General features: G+C 45.0%; 1 protein-coding gene across 2 annotated transcripts in view; it reads left to right on the top strand.

The window, feature by feature from the left end:
- The window catches only part of LMX1B (LIM homeobox transcription factor 1 beta), a 159,292-nt gene that overhangs the window by 59,431 nt on the left and 83,869 nt on the right, over positions 1 to 15,992 (top strand). The window lies entirely within an intron of this gene.

The raw sequence follows: 15,992 nt of genomic DNA, 5'->3' as shown, positions 1-15,992 counted from the left end.
GCCTCTGGGGCAAAGTGTTGTTATTGCTGTCACTGACGAAGCCCCAAATGCCACAGCAGTGTGGGTGTGTGGGGTGTGTTTGGAGTGTTTCAAATGGGGAGGCATTGATGGAAGCCACAATTGCTGCATCAACCCCTCCTTTTTTTTGTATTTCACAGGATGAATATTTAATGAAGCCCTACCCGTGTGTTTATTTGGTTAGCTTGTCGATTTTTATTGTTCCGTCAATAGCTTCTCATCTAGGACGCGGTGATGATCTTTAGTGGAGGCCCCCCTGGGAGGCCCAGGCGTTAAATGCAATTATGGATTTTGGAGACCCCCGCCACGGGTTTGATATTTTCCCACTGATCTAATTTGCAGGCTGGTAGTTTATTGTTTGGCATTTTAATGGCGTCAGGACGCCATTGGAAAATTTGATTTCTCTTGATAATTTCTCCTCCCCCTAATGACATTAGCGCTGATCATGGAGCTGCATGGATTTCTAAAAGATGCAATATATAGGAAAATCTTAAAATTATTTTCTTTTAAAAAGAACAACAACCAAAAGAAGAACAAGAACAAACGGGTGACGATTTTGAACTAAACAGAAAATGGGCTTGCTTTACTATGCAAAACATTCTTTTGCTGTTTTAGGTTTGGGGTTGGGTTTTTTTTGGCAGAAAAACCCACACATTCTACTTACAGAAGGGTTCAGTGGTAGAACACGTGCTTTGCATGCAGAAGGTCTCAGGTTCAATAGCTACCTGCCTTGTAATGTAACTACTGGCTTATCTAGCTCAGTATTGTCAACCCTGACTGGCAGGGGCTTTCCATGGCTCCAGGCAGGATTTATTCCCAGCCCTACCTGGGTATAACCTGGGGCCTTCTGCATGCAAAGCAAATTCTCTATCCCTGAGTTATAGAAATAATAATATTGGGAAGTGGGAACACAGGGAAGTTTCTTATACTGAGTTGTGGTTCCTTTGATCCCCGTTTGACATCTCCAGGTAAGGCTGGAAAAGTCTAATAGAAAAGGGTCAAAACTTGGGGAAGAGTATGTGTTTTGTCCTGCAGCAGGTCCCAGGTTCAATTCCTGGTATATCCAGGATGGCCTAAAATGTTAAAGAGGTACATTGCATGTACTACTACACCTCTCTCTGTGTCTTCCATCTGGACAAGCAAAAGTCACAACCAGAGCTCAGGTTTACCCTCCAGCCAGGCAAAAACTCTTTGGGCAAGAAGCAAGGCTAGTGGTGTGTGTGTGTGTGTGTTTGTGACATGGGGAGAGTTCTAAATGGCAGATAGTCCCCAAGAGGGGAGCATATTTGCTCTCTGGGCCTGATGTTGCCCATCCTTGTGTTAGAGTGTAGGATGAGGAAATTCACTGGATGACTTTGGGCCCCTTGCAGTCTTGCAGTTGAGCCCATACACAGGGGATTAGCAGGGATAAATTGGGACACACCATGGAGGCTTCCTTGAAGTATTTGGAGAAAAGTGTGGGATAAAAATGTCATAAATGAAATGTAGGGAGCCCTTTAAAAACCCACAGCCCTTTTGAATGTTGCAGGAAGTCATGAGTTAATCGTTCTTCAGCCCTTGGAAAACGAATTATTTAATTAACTACGTAAAACAGACTGAAGAGGTTTACTTTTTCCCTGATTAATAAACCAGAGGGATTCTAGATTTATTCAAGACTGGTATTCCACAATCAGTTTCAAGGTGTGTGGATGTGCATGAATGTGCATAAATATGTGTACACACAGATGCATGAGTACGCAATGTTCTTCTGTGCCCTGCACACACTTATGCATAATTATGAAGAATACAAGACAGGGAGTGCAGGGAGTCAATTGTACTTTCCCCTATATGAGCAAGCCATTCAAATAAACCATATGGGACCAACTAGATCAAGGCCTGATTTCCCCTCCCCCACTCCATGGGCCACCCCACCCAGACCCTGCGAATGGAGCTCCAGCAGATCATGAAGGGTAACTTAGGTTCAATCATGCAAAAGGAATGAATGAATAGTGATGGATGGCGCCTCCTCTCTGTCAGTTACCTGATGTCACAATGATATCAGGTGACCTGCTTTCTACCCATGTGGTGCAAAAACTAGTCACAGGGGCTTGTAAAGTGCCGTGCACATCATATATGATGTCAAGATGCAGGGCAGTGCGTGTGGCTTGACAAAACAGCCCTATGGGCCATAAGGGTTCTCCACTCTGACATATCCCATTTACTAATGTGAGAAAGCAATGGGCAATAACAGGAGCATGATCTATTTATGAATGGGAGTGACAAGGGTGTGGAATTGTCAACAGATCCCCTGCGACAACCACTGAAAACATGCCAGATCCATCCGTGTGAGAAGAACCTCAAGGGAGCCTACTGGATTAGGCCAATTGTGCATCCTGTTCCCACAGGTGGTCAACCATATTTCTGTAAGAAACTGGCAAGCAGGATCCGAGCACAGAAGCAGCATTCTCCCTTCCATTGGCTACCAGCTACTGGTATTTGGAATCATTACTGCCTATGACTGTGGACTTGGGAAGTTGTGTTCTATTGAGTCAAATCACTGGTCCATCTAGCTAAGCTTTGTCTATGTCTAGCAGTATCTCACAGGGGTTTCAGGCTGGAATCCCTCCCAACACTACTCAGAGATGTCAGGGATAGCGTGGCCAGATCCAGGTCTGGTTTCAGGAACTGTAAAGATGGGTGAGCCCTTGTACGGTCCCATCAACAGTTATATCAAAGTGCAATCCATCGAATACTGATGGAGTTTTTGAAGATTGCTCGTTTCTCAAACAGTTCCTAAAAACAAGCCGAGGGGGCTTCACGGTTGACAGCGTTCTGTCAGCGTAGCGAGCCTGCACACGCTTCGTGTCAGTGGTGGGTCCGAAAAAGGCAGAGATTGCCTTACATCCGCTGCTTCTCCCTTTAGGATAAATGGCAATTTCATGTCGAAAAAGGTAGTCTCAGATTTCCGCCCACGTCTGCTTCCTGACAATGTGGTGTTTTTTCATGGTGGGGGAAGAAAAAGGAGAAAATGCGCGGAAGGGGAAAACCCAATTCCCTTCTGCAAGGCCTGTCAAAGTCAAAACTTTTTTCAGTGACATGCTACCATCCAGGCTCACGGTTTCCCCCTTTCCTCTGATGTCGGGAGAATGTTTCTTTTCTGTCTTTCAACAGAAGTGCGGAGGCCGGGCAAAGCGAGCGTTATAAATCTCGCCAAGTGCCAGAACTGGGCGGTCTTTGTGGTTTTGCAAGTTCATGCGCTTTCCACAGAGTCGAGCGACTCTCTCCCTCTCCCTGCCAAACACACACACACCCCACCTCATTTCATCCATCAAAGCAGAAAAACTGAGCAGAAACATAAATGAAACCATTTCAAAGGAGCTACTTGTAGGAGCTTTGCAGAGAAGGCTGCTGTGAAGGAGGCTTTGTAGGGAATCATAGAGCCAAAGGCTCTCTGTATTGATTGATTGATTGATTGATTGATTGATTGACTGACTGACTGATTGATTGATTGATTGATTGATTGCATTGTATCCCATCTTTTCTCCAAAGGGTTCAAGTACATGGGTTTCCCTCCTTCTCATTTAATCCCCACAGCAACCGTGGGAGACAGGTTAGGCTGAAAGGCAGGGAGTGGCCCAAGGTTACCCAGTGAACTTATGGCCAACTGGAGATTTGAACCCTGGTCTCTCCCAGGTCCTAGTCTGACACTCTAACCACTACACCACATTGACTCTCACATTGGATCACATATGTACTGGTGAATCTGTCATATCTATATCATCTATATCTATCTATCTATCTATCATCTATCTATCTATCTATCTATCTATCTATCTATCTATCTATCTATCATCTATCTATCTATCTATCTATCCTCTATCCTCTATCCTCTATATCTATCTATCTATCATCTATCTATCTATCTATCTATCTATCTATCTATCTATCTATCTATCATCTATCTATCATCTATCTATATCTATCATCTATCTATCTATCCATCTATCTGGAACCCTTTTCAGCTTGAGGACCACATTCCCTGCTGGGCAACTTCTTGAGGGCCACAAGTCAGTGGTGGGTGATCCAGGTGTACACATCCCACTGTATCCTCCATCCAGGTAAGAAAGAAGCATCATCAGAGTTCAAGGACACATTCCAGGCAAAAAAACAACCCAGGGTGTGAGGCAGGGTCAAAGAGGGCTTGTGGCCTGGGAAGAGTTCTAAGGGCCAGACGGGGAAGCTTGGAGGGCCACATTTAGTCTCTGAACCTGAGGTTCCTCACCAATGATGTAGGGGGTACAAGATGCATGCACTGACTTCCCCAAATGTTTCTGTTCCCACCTTCAGCACCACAATCTTCCTGCATAGTGCAGAAAGTTCTGATGGGGTATTCTATACATTCTGCTGATTGCACTTAGATGTCTCCCTTTGATCAGGAACTTTCTATTGTCAATGGGATTCCTAACTGCTCTTAGAAGCCTCCTTGCATCAACTAATAGATTTCAGGATGTCAAGTGTGTTGGTTGAGACCAGCTCATTCAGAACCATACACACTTTACGTGGCCTTTGCCCTCAGCACCCCCTTCTCTGGTAACCTTGCAAAGGCCATGGCTTACTACCTCTTGATCTTTTTTTTTTTTAAAAAAAAAACAAAAATCTCACATTCCCAACTAGCCACATCCAAGCAAGGATGGCCAAGGTCTCGATTTGCCAGACTCGGAGGCCTGGGGAAATGGTCCACTGTGCAAGGCCCATTGCCGCTGGAGTTAGAGAAGCGACCAAGTTTTGGAAGGGGGAAGTTTGGCTGAATGACACCAAATGCCTGAACCTCCTGGTGATTTGTTAGCGGATGATGGATGAGTGCTGCTTCTCACTCAGCAACGCCACTTGGGCCCACAACCTTTCTCCAGGAATATCTGTCAAGATGTTAAGTGGACGGCTGCGGTTGGTGGTGAAATAAGACCTGTGTAATCTGATGTTCCACTTAGGGAAGGAAAACACAAATTCCTGGCACCTCAGACAGGGCTATGCCTGTTGGACATGACTAAGCACTTTCAAAAGGGCTGCTCAGGTCCTCTCAGAAAGCCACCTCCGTTATAGTTTTTTAATTGGGGGGGGGATGCTGTAGGTCTAATGAAGTTGGACCTATTTTCCTGGGTATTGTTCTTGAGGGTGGTTCCCAGCAAACGTGATCCAAGCATAGTGGTGTGTTCTTGTTTCCTTGTTCAGAAGCCTTTGTTCTGAGCGTGTATAATTCAGAGACCTGCAGGGATCATTTTCCCTCAGAGAAAATTCAGCTTCATGTATTCCATCGATTCTTCCCCAGAAGCAGCCCTCTGGTTTGGGGTGGGCATCTTGCTTTAGGTGAAAATTCCTGTGGACCAAGGATGGGGAAATTTCAGCTGATGTGCCCCCCCCGACCTTTGATCCTGGGGACTTCCCTTGGGCCACACCCACACCCCTTGGCCAACTTGTCTGGTGTTTTTGTCTTGATGGAATAGGTCTTTGAACACCAATGATGCCTCTTGTTTACCTTGCTGAGGCTTAAGTTGTTTTAAGCTGGTTGTTGTTGTTTTTTGCATTGTCCCCCACCTCCTCAAACTGGCACCCCTGACAGCATCATCAGAATTAATCCCCTTCCCCATAGACAAATTATCCTGCTGACAGACCTCTTTGGTCTCAGCCACTGCTCCTTCACACACCCCTCTTGCTCCAAGGCTGGCATGTGCAAGGGACCAGCTGGTTCATCCGCAGGCGGATTTGGCCCAGCAATCACTAGTTGCTGACCCATTGCCAAACCTCCTCTGTGTTATCCTCCCCTTTTTTATAACCCCTTTGCTCAGTTTGCCTTGTACATGGAGAGATGGCAGTGGGGGTGGGAGAGAGGGGGAGAGAGAGAGAGAGAATGAATATTGTATCTAGTTTGATCTATGTGATTTAATTTGATGGCCAAGAAGAAGGATCCCAGTGACAAACTATAATATTCATGAATGCATAATTCCCATTCTTTAGCAAATGTGAACTGTCCTTCTTCCAGGCTCTCTCCCGTTCTCTCTCCATCTATCTATCTATCTTTTAAAAACAAAATATTTTGGCTTTATTTATTTTTCCCCCCTCTTCTCAGCATGAGCTGACTGACTATGATTTCTGGATTCTAATTATAAATACAGAGGAGAGGTTTGCCAGAGAAAGGGAGATGAAGAGGGAGAGGGGGAGGGGGAGAGGGAGAGGGAATGTGTTCAGATCTCTGCGTCCAGCTCCATTCAGTCACATACCAAAATATGTCATTTGTTCTAAAACAGCCAGGAATTAATAACATAGCTGCATACCCAAAGAGAAAATGCCAGGCCTTCAGGCTCAAAGTTGGGTAGAAGAGCCTTCTGCATGAAACCAAATTAGCAAATGCTCCCCGCTCCATATAGACAAACTACATTTGCGTGCTGTTTTCTTGAGATCCCAAAACATGTGATAACGAATATTTTGGTCTGCTGCCTCTTTATAAGGAGTTCGTTTGCAGAGACGAGGTTTGAACAGAGAGGCATCTGTGGGTCACAGAAACTTAAGAGTTGTATCCAAAGTTAATTGTACTCAGAGTAAAAGGTAAAGGGACCTCTGACCATTAGGTCTAGTCGTGGCCGACTCTGGGGTTGCGGCGCTCATCTCACTTCATTGGCCGAGGGAGCCGGCGTACAGCTTCCGGGTCATGTGGCCAGCATGACTAAGCCGCTTCTGGTGAACCAGAGCAGCGCACGGAAACGCCATTTACCTTCCCACTGGAGCGGTACCTATTTATCTACTTGCACTTTGACGTGCTTTCGAATTGCTAGGTTGGCAGGAGCAGGGACCGAGCAACACGAGCTCACCCCGTCGCGGGGATTTGAACCACGACCTTCTGATTGGCAAGCCCTAGGCTCTGTGGTTTAGACCACAGCACCACCCGCGTCCCTTGTACTCAGAGTAAACCCATTCAAATTGGGTCTGATGCAGCAGTAAAAATAAAAAAAGTTGAGAGGAGATACGATAGTCATCTTCAAATATCTGACAGGCTGTCACATAGAAGATGGAACAAGCTTGTCTCTTCCTGCTCTGGAGGGTAGTACCCAAAGCAATGGCTTAAAGTTACAAGAAAGACAATTATGACTGAATATCAGGAAGAACTTTCTGACAGTAAGAGCTGTTCAACAGCGGAACCGTCTCCCATGGAAGGCAGTAGACTCTCCTTCCTTAGAGGTATTTAAGGAGAGGTTTGGTGGCCATCTGTCAGGGATTATTTAGCTGTGATTCCTGCATTGCAGGGGGTTGGACTAGATGACCCTTGGGGGTCCCTTCCAATTCTACAGCTTTGATTATACCATGACATCCCTAACTTAGGCCGCATTCACCATGTACATTTAAAGCACTCTTATACCACTTCAGACAGTAATGACTTTCCCCAAAGAATCCTGGGAGCTTTAGTTTGCTAACATGCATGCTTTTCCACAAATGATTTCAATGAATGTGGAGCCTTCTGAGTGTTATTTCCCCAATATGAGCATTTTTAGCCACATTTGCCCCTAATATACACATTTTGGTACACGTTTTGGGTTGCACAGTAAAAGCAGTGTAATGCCTACATTTCAGCTCACGTACTTATTTATGTTTTAGAAAGTATGAATTAGGTAGGTTTGTGCTAAAGTGCAAATTGAATTAAATTTCTCCCCCAATGCTTAGGGATAGTTTTCATGTTTGAAATCGCTTGTTGGATCGGGCTGTCCATGTCAAGTCCAAGACCCTTGGTGAATGTTTGGCCATGAAGGATGCCAATCTATTTCTGTACTCAGTTGTGGGGGAAAGAGGTTCCAAGTCAATGTTTCTGAAATCCCAAAAGCAGTCTATGAGCTTTGGTTGGTCTGTATGATCAAGGAGCCCATTTATGGTTTCACAGTGCATCACAGGCAATATCTTGTCATCCTTACACAGCCCAGTGAATATAAGCATGCATTTGTATTATTACTATTGCCATATCACACCGGTGGGGTCTGAGGTTGAACGACTTCCCTGAGGTCAGTTAGTGAGTTCATGAGGAAGGCAAGATTTGCACACAGGACTGTTATTTATTGCATTTCTATCCCACCTTTTTCTCCAAGGAGTTCTTTTGCATGGGTTCTCCCTCTTCGCTTTTAATCCCCATGAGAAACCTGCAAATTATGTTAGGCTGAGAGGCAGTGACTGACCCAAAGTCACGCAGTGAGCTCATGACGAACTGGAGATTTGACTCTTGGTCTCCCAAGTCTGGGAGATTTGAATCTTGGTCTGACACTCTAACCACTATACCACATTGGAACTCAGCAATGTAGCAATGAATTAAGTCTTGCTAAGCTGAATTTCAGGGAGTCTTTTAGCGGGTGGGGGGGCAGATGAAGTAATCTAATAACCACAAAATATAGACAGTAGCTCAGATTGCTTTTTAAAAGGGGTTAAATAAATTCAGGGAGGGTAAGTCTACCATTGGCTATTAGAGATGACAGCTGAATGTGGCCTCCCAGTTCAGCTGTTGGAGAGCAACAGTGGAAGAGAGATGTTGCCCTTATGTGCTGCTTATGGACTTTCTGGAGGCACCTGGTTGGTTCAGGGATAGTGAACCTTTTTTAAGCCTGAGAACCACATTCCCTTCTGGGAAAGCTTCCAAGGGCCACATGACCATGAGTGGTGGAAGAAATAGTGGACAGAGTAACAAATGTCAATCTCACCTTTGTAGAGTAGGCTAGCTCCCGAATACACACAGGCACACCTTTCTAGGCAGGCAAAAACACCTGGTGTGTGAAACAGGGGAGGGTTCTGAGGGCTAGACAGAGATACCCGGAGGGCTGGATTTGCCCCATGAGCCTGAGCTACACATGCACAGTTAGCCAAGATGGAAAACAAGTTTCTTGAACAGACAGACCCTTTGCTTTGGTCCAGCCAGACTCTCCCACAATTTCTTCTTAAGAGATACTGTAGTTTCATATAACGTTCCATGTTTCTTTGAACTTCTGTAATGGGGTGGGTCAAATGGCCTTTGTTGGGGTTGTGGGTAGGTCTGGTGAGAAGAATATCAAGTGCAGACACTCTGCAAAAGAGCCCAGCACACAGAGCACCCCTCCTTCCAGTTGGAAGCATCACCATTCTCAAACTCAATCCAGATGTGAGACACACCGCAATAGTGGTGGCTGCTGCCAGCAGCTCACAGTTTGCTTTTTGTGTAACTTGGAATGAAGCGAGCCTTGCGGACCAGTGCCGAGGACAAAGCTAGTGGGACATGGGGGGGGGAGTGTAAAAAGGCCACATTTGAAAAATCTGTTTGGAGAATAAGGGAGGATAGGGCTGAAGCTGTGGGGCTGCTGTACCCAAAATCAGGTCATGGAGTTTGTGCTCCCCAATGTTGGGTCCCCCAGAATTGGTTAAGAACATCAGGCGAGGCCAGTGGTGAATCTAGTTCAGCATCCTGTTCTGACAGGGGCCAAACAGATGTTTGTGGGAAAGCTGCAAGCAGAATTTGTGCACAAGATCCCTCTCCCCTCCTGTAGCTCCCAGGGACTGGTATTCGGAAGCATTGCTGCCTCTGGCCATGGAGGAAGAGCACAGCCATCATGGCTGGTAGCCTTTGATAGCCTTATGCTCCAGAAAATTGCCTAATCCTTTTTTTAAAAACCATTCAAGTTGGTGGCCATCACTGCCTCCAGTGGCAGGGAGTTCCATAGTTCAGTTATGTGCTACATGAATAAGTACTTTCTTTTGTCTGACCTGAATCCTCCTAACATTCAGCTTCACTGGATGTCCATTAATTCTAGTGTTATGGGTGAGGGAGAAAAAAAATTCTCCATCCATTTTCTCCATGCCGTGCATAATTTTATAAACCTTTTACTCACCTTTTCTCTAAACTAAAAAGTCCCAAACACTGGAAGCTTTCCTCATAGGGGATTTGCTAGGTTCAAAGTATTTATCCCAGGCTTAGTCAATCCAAAGGCAGTTCTTACCAGCTGCTAATCGGAGGGCTGTGGTGGTGCCCATCCCTATACCCTACAGAGCCTGAAGGGGGTGTTGTGTGGCCTGAGCACAGATTGCCCCAGTACATCAGTCAGCTAGGCCCTAGACTCAGCAACAGGGGACCATTGTCCATGCTCTTACTCATAAAAACTTTAAACATATGCCACATCATGTTTGAAGGTGCTTAATGTATGTCTTGACTGGTTCATGCATAGCACTGGTGTGCCAGCTATCAGTGGCCTCAGCGGACACCACACCGGTGTGATAACTGGTAGGGGCAAAGATGGGGCATTTTAGTGGTGGCCATACATCTTTGGCCAGGAAGTACATATTAGTGTCCTTTTAAGCAGACTCTGAAACCAGCAGCTGATAGCAGGGATGGATGGATGGATGGATGGATGGATGGATGGATGGATGAATGGATGGATGGATGGATGGATGGATGGATGGATGGATGGGATCATTCTATTTCTGCTCTGTGCTAGCAGCTCATTTCAACCCAATTCCACACCTGTGGATTGAAACAAACAACAACACATTTTAGAAACCCACCACTCCAAAATGCATAGGGTTGTATCCAACATTGATCATACTCAGAGTGGACCATTGTAGTCAGCTCAGTTGTAGACCCATTAACATGACTAGATGGTAGGACTAGCATTGGATACAGTCCATTCAGATTCATGGACATGGTTAACTGAAGCCTCATTAATGCCAATGGGTCTACTCTAAGTAAAACTTAGCTGCATAAAACCCAGTATTAGTTTTTAAAACACGTTTTTGAAAATAACCTTAAATGTGTACAATTTTTAACCTAAAATGTGCCTTTTCAAATGCTTTTTGCTATGTTTTTCACTCAAGAACAGTGGCACAACATAAGAGAAGGGGAATAACTGAAGGGTGGCTGTGTTCTGATCTGCATATTGCAGATTTGGTTGGTTTGCTTGCAAATCTCAACTGAGCAAAAGCCATACACCTCCCTAACTGAGCCTTGAAGACTAACAATTCTAGGGGGGGGAATAGCAAGGCATCCCCAAAAGGCCCAAACTGGGGCACTTCCTCTATTAGGGACAGCCACCGTGAAAAAGGGATGATTAGAATCTATATGGCTACGCACCCCTCCTTCAAACATGTCAACAGAGGATACCCTGATGGAATCTGCCCTTAACTAAGAAGGTAGTTCAGTGTTTCTCAGGCTGGTAATCTGACCTTGGGATCATAGCTGTTTATTTTATTAACACACTCTTTTCACAAACCTGAAAGCATTCTTCTTCTTTTTCTAACCCCTGCTTAAAAAACCCCTCTGTCCCCCTCTTAACAAGCAGCGTAATACAATGTAGCATGAAACTGTGTAATGTGGTAGAAAATCGCTAATGTAATAAAACAGAGCCCCTTGAAGAATTGCTTAAAGCTTCATTATCCTACTTGTCTAGGCCTTGACTGACCCTGTTTCCAGAGAGAGAGAAATGTCCGAGAGAGAGGCGCAGGCGTGGGGACAGGGAGTAACAGGAAGGGACTAAACAGGAATATGAAGAAGATGGCTTGTTTAGTAAAAAATGGGATATATCCCAGGGCTAAAAATGAAGACTGTTTGTTCAACTGAGAAGTTCTAGCTGAACAATCTTTTTAAAATAATCTTTTTGTTTGTACTCTTTTGAGAGGTGCTTTGCAAGGGCCCTTCGCTACATGGGCTTCTATAAAGAGATATTGACTACATTTGTACAAGCCAAGTCAACAAATAACCAAAAATGATTCTTAAAAGTAGCTAACAGTTCAAGGAAATCTCAATGTTCAGAAGGCCTCTGCCTCCTGCTCTTTGCGACGCCACCCTATATCAGTAGCTTGGGCCTCATAGCATAAGAAGAGTCCTGCTGGATAAAGCCAAAGGCCTATCTAGCCCAGCATATTGTTCTCTTAGTTGCCAGACAAATGTCTCAGTGGAAAACGCATGAGCAGGACCTAAGCTCAACAGCATTCTCCCCACTTGTGATTCCCAGCCACTGGTCTTCAGGGGTGTACTGTTGCTGTGGGTGACAGGGCATGCCTGTTATCCATAGCTTTAATGAATTTGTCTACTCCTCTTTTAAAACCATTCAAGTTGGTGACCATCACCACATCTTCTGGGTTGCAAATTTTTGCCTATGAGATTGTGTGTGCTGAATCCCGAAGCCCTCCTGGCTGAGATATGTAACCATGAAGGAAACTTTGGGGCAAGGCTGAGGCTTTGGACAGTTCATGCCACCCAGACAGGTTAGCCAAGACTAAGCCGTCCTCTGCCTTCACATGCCCATAGATCAAACTTGCCATCTGAAAAGACTGGACTTCTCCCAGCAAAACTCCAAGCGAATCAATCCCTGCTCCTTACAAGAATAACCTTAAGCAGCCTCTTTGCCTGCTGGTGGGATCAAAAGCCCCACCAACAAAACGCTGTAAATTTGATATATCTCCGCAAGGGCCCACTAGTCACGGATAATATACATTTGGTAACCAAAGCTCCCTTTTCCCCTGAGTTTTTCTTCTCCTTCTCCTTGTTGTTGGCGTAACCCAATCCCCTTGTCTGCATCTCCCGCTCACCTCATCCCTTACTCTCAGTGGGCCCTCCTGACCCTGCTGCGGCGAAGGGACCGGACAGTAGAAAAACACGCCAAGCATGAAAAGTGGCAAGTTGAGGGCAAACATGACCCCTCCAGCTCCTTGTTAGTGATCTTCTGAGAGTGTGGCAGAGTCAGCTAGAAAGGGAAGGTGGAGGGGGCACTTCACAGTGGCGAGATATGGGAGGCTGGGCTTTCTCAATCTTGAGAGAAACTCAACATGTTTTGTTTTAATCATGGGGAGAAGCGCTGGCGTGGCACTGCGCGAGCCGGACTCTGCAGTCCTTCGCAAGGAGGGTTTTCTCAAAACATACTAGGAAAAACAAAAGTCAGCGAAGGAGGGAGGGAGGGAAGGCAAGAGAGAGGATGGGACGGACCAGGCCAGCAAGTTCTTCTCTAGGTTTGATAACAGGAAACACAGAGGATGCTGGAGAAAGGAAAATTAATTAGGCCGGGAGGGGATGTTTCTTCAGCAATTCTGGAGGATGCTTCATCATGCTGAAAGTGATGTGCATGCAAAGATGTGCATGAATCAGGTTTAAATCTCATACACTCTGACCTGTTTCACAGTGTCCTTACTTTTGGCAGCCTCAAAAATATATTGAGGGTTTTTGGCGTGTGTGTTGTATTCCAGTTTTGCTAAAGTGAGGCTTTTTTGTAATATATACATCTTTGCCAAGCAATTTCCCTAAAACAATGCATTTATCATAAGTTATTTTCACTAATAGGTATATTTATTTGCACACTTTACCCCAACAAACGTGTCTTCTTCTTTTTTACATATGCCCCCAAATTCAGATCAGTGCAAATTATGAAGGACAGCTATAATCTGGTTCTCATGTTGCTTTGGAAAGTGAGAATTAGGTAGGTTTGCCATTAAAAGCAAACGGATTCAAAATCTTCTTTCATTCCTAAATGGGAGCTGTGAGATCTGCTGTTCTTAGGTTTTTGCTCTCTACCTCACATCTGTAGATGTTGCATTCCCCAATCAAGTAGAATGTATGGATGCAAACTGTCTAAGGCACATATCGTTTGTTGCTTTTAACCTAGACCAAATAATGTTAAACTATGGAACTCACACCCACCAGAAACAGTGATGGCCACCAACCTAGATAGCTTTAAAAGAGGATTAGACACATTCCTGGATAGGGCTGCCAATGGCTACTAGCCACAATAGCTATGCTCTGCCTCTGTGGATGGAGGCAACAAGGCTTCTGAATACCAGTTGCTGGAAACAGCAGAGGAGAGAAGCCTCTTGTGCTCAGGTCCTGCTTTCCCACAGGAATCTGGTTGGCCACTGGGAGAACAGGACTGGCCAGATCTAGCGAGCTCTTCTTCTGTTCATATGTTCTAATGTCAAGTTATAGGGCAACAACTGAATACATGATAGAGGTGTCTGAAGTTATGCAAGGCATGGAGAAGATGGATACGGAGAAACCGCCTTTCATAAGCAGCCTGCAAACTGGAAGCGGACATCTTCCCTGTGTCCCCCACCCCCTGCCTGGGGTCTTGCGTGGCAGAAAGCACCAGCCATACCTATTTTAAACACAAGTGTAATGGTTTATAGCCCATGGAGGGATAATTACCAAGTACAGAATCACAGATTTTTATAGCAGGCTTTTTCCCAGGGGCGCTGTTAGGGAAACTGCATGTGTCATGTAGCCAATTTAGATAATGATTCTGATAAAGATAAACGGAATTGTTTATTATAAGTAATTGGGCCGGCCACGTACCCAGTGACACGGATACGCATGCGGTCTCAAGAAGAGGGGAAGCCATCTTTGGGGCCCACTCCCTTAATAATAAAAAAAAGAACCATTTGCACTAATACCATCTTTCACAAATTTTGAAGAGAAGAATGTCCTAAGGAGGTTCAGACACAAGTTTCACCCTCACATTCCATTCCCTGTGTTGTATATTGACTGGGTCTGAATTGAGACCACCACATTTTTAAAAGGGTTTTAAGCCACTTTTCAAAGGACACTGTCCTTATGAGGCAACTGACAAGGTTGTATAAACAGTGTTGCCTCCCTGAGATGTTGTTGGATTACAACTCCCATCACCCCTGACTATTGGCTGTGGATTATGGGAGTTGAAGTCCAACAGCATCCATAAACCTAAGGGCTGACGGATTCTTCTCTAAAATGCATGAAAATACAATTTTCTCTCCCCTCCCCCACATATCATAAACAACTTAAATTTTTTTTCAAGTTCCACACAGTTTAGGCAAATGCAGATCTGTCTTCAGCATGTTCCTAAAGACCAACAGCAATGAAATCATGTATATCTCCCTGGGGAGGGTGTTCCAAATTGTGGGCCCACCACTGAAAAAGCCCTGCCCCTAGTCCCTACCAGCAGAATGGATATTGCTGGCAGAGCAGATAGCAGAGTCTCAGACGCTGGTCTTACTGCTTGGGCAGGCTCATATAGATTCACGTGGTCCTTCAGATAATAAGGTCCCAAATCATTCAGAGCTTGCAAGGCCAAAACAATTGGTTTCAGTAATGAATAGGCAGTCAACGTAACCAAAACAGAACAGATATCCTAGAATTCACACTTGCATGTTGAAAGGACCATGGCTCAATGTTTGAGCACATTCTTTGCATGGAGGTCCCAGGTTCAAACCCAGATATCTTCAGGTGGGTCTGGGAAGGACTCCCCGCCTGAAATCCTGTAGAGCTGCCGCCAGCCAGTGTAAGGTATCCTTCTGTGTTTATCTCTGGATAACCAGAATGAGTGAAATACCCATGACCTATCATACTCCTCACTTTCCTCTCTCTCTACAAAGAACATGATAGGGGGCAATGCACAGACTTACCAATATCATAGTATGTCATCCATCCCAAACTGTACAATTTTATATAGCACTGGGGAAGGGATGCGCATTTCCATCCCTCCTGCAAAAGACAAAAACTCTTTGTAGATGGAGAAATATAGCACATAAGAGAAAGAGGTACTAGGTTTCCTCTGTCCTCAATGTGCTATTTTTTTCTCCATGCAGGCAAGCAGTTACTGTACAATTGCCTCACCTAAAATATGAAATGCTGTTGGGTCAGGAAGGCTCACATTATCTTCTTTTTTTGCCAAGTATGTAGTTAAGAAAGTAGGAACAAGAGAAGAGCCTTGCTGGATCTATCTAGTCCAGCATGGAGTTCTCACAGCGACCAACCAGATGTCTGCAGGAAACCAGCAAGCAGGACCCAAACACAAGAGCAATTGCAGTTTCCAGCAATTGGTACTCAGAAGCACTGTTGCCTCCAGCTGTGGAGACAGAGCACAGCCACTGTGCCTAGTAGCCTTCAATAGCCCCCTCCTCCATGAGTTTGTCCAATCCTCTTTTAAAGTCTTCTATGATGCTGGTTATCACTGCCTCCTATGGAAGTGAGTTCCAAAGTTTAA

The sequence above is a fragment of the Podarcis bocagei genome (genome assembly GCF_964188305.1).
Source record: "Podarcis bocagei genome assembly, chromosome: Z".
In the NCBI taxonomy this organism is placed as follows: Eukaryota; Metazoa; Chordata; class Lepidosauria; order Squamata; family Lacertidae; genus Podarcis; species Podarcis bocagei.
The sequence above is the reverse complement of the archived record's forward strand: the minus strand, read 5'-3'. Positions and strand labels throughout refer to the sequence as shown.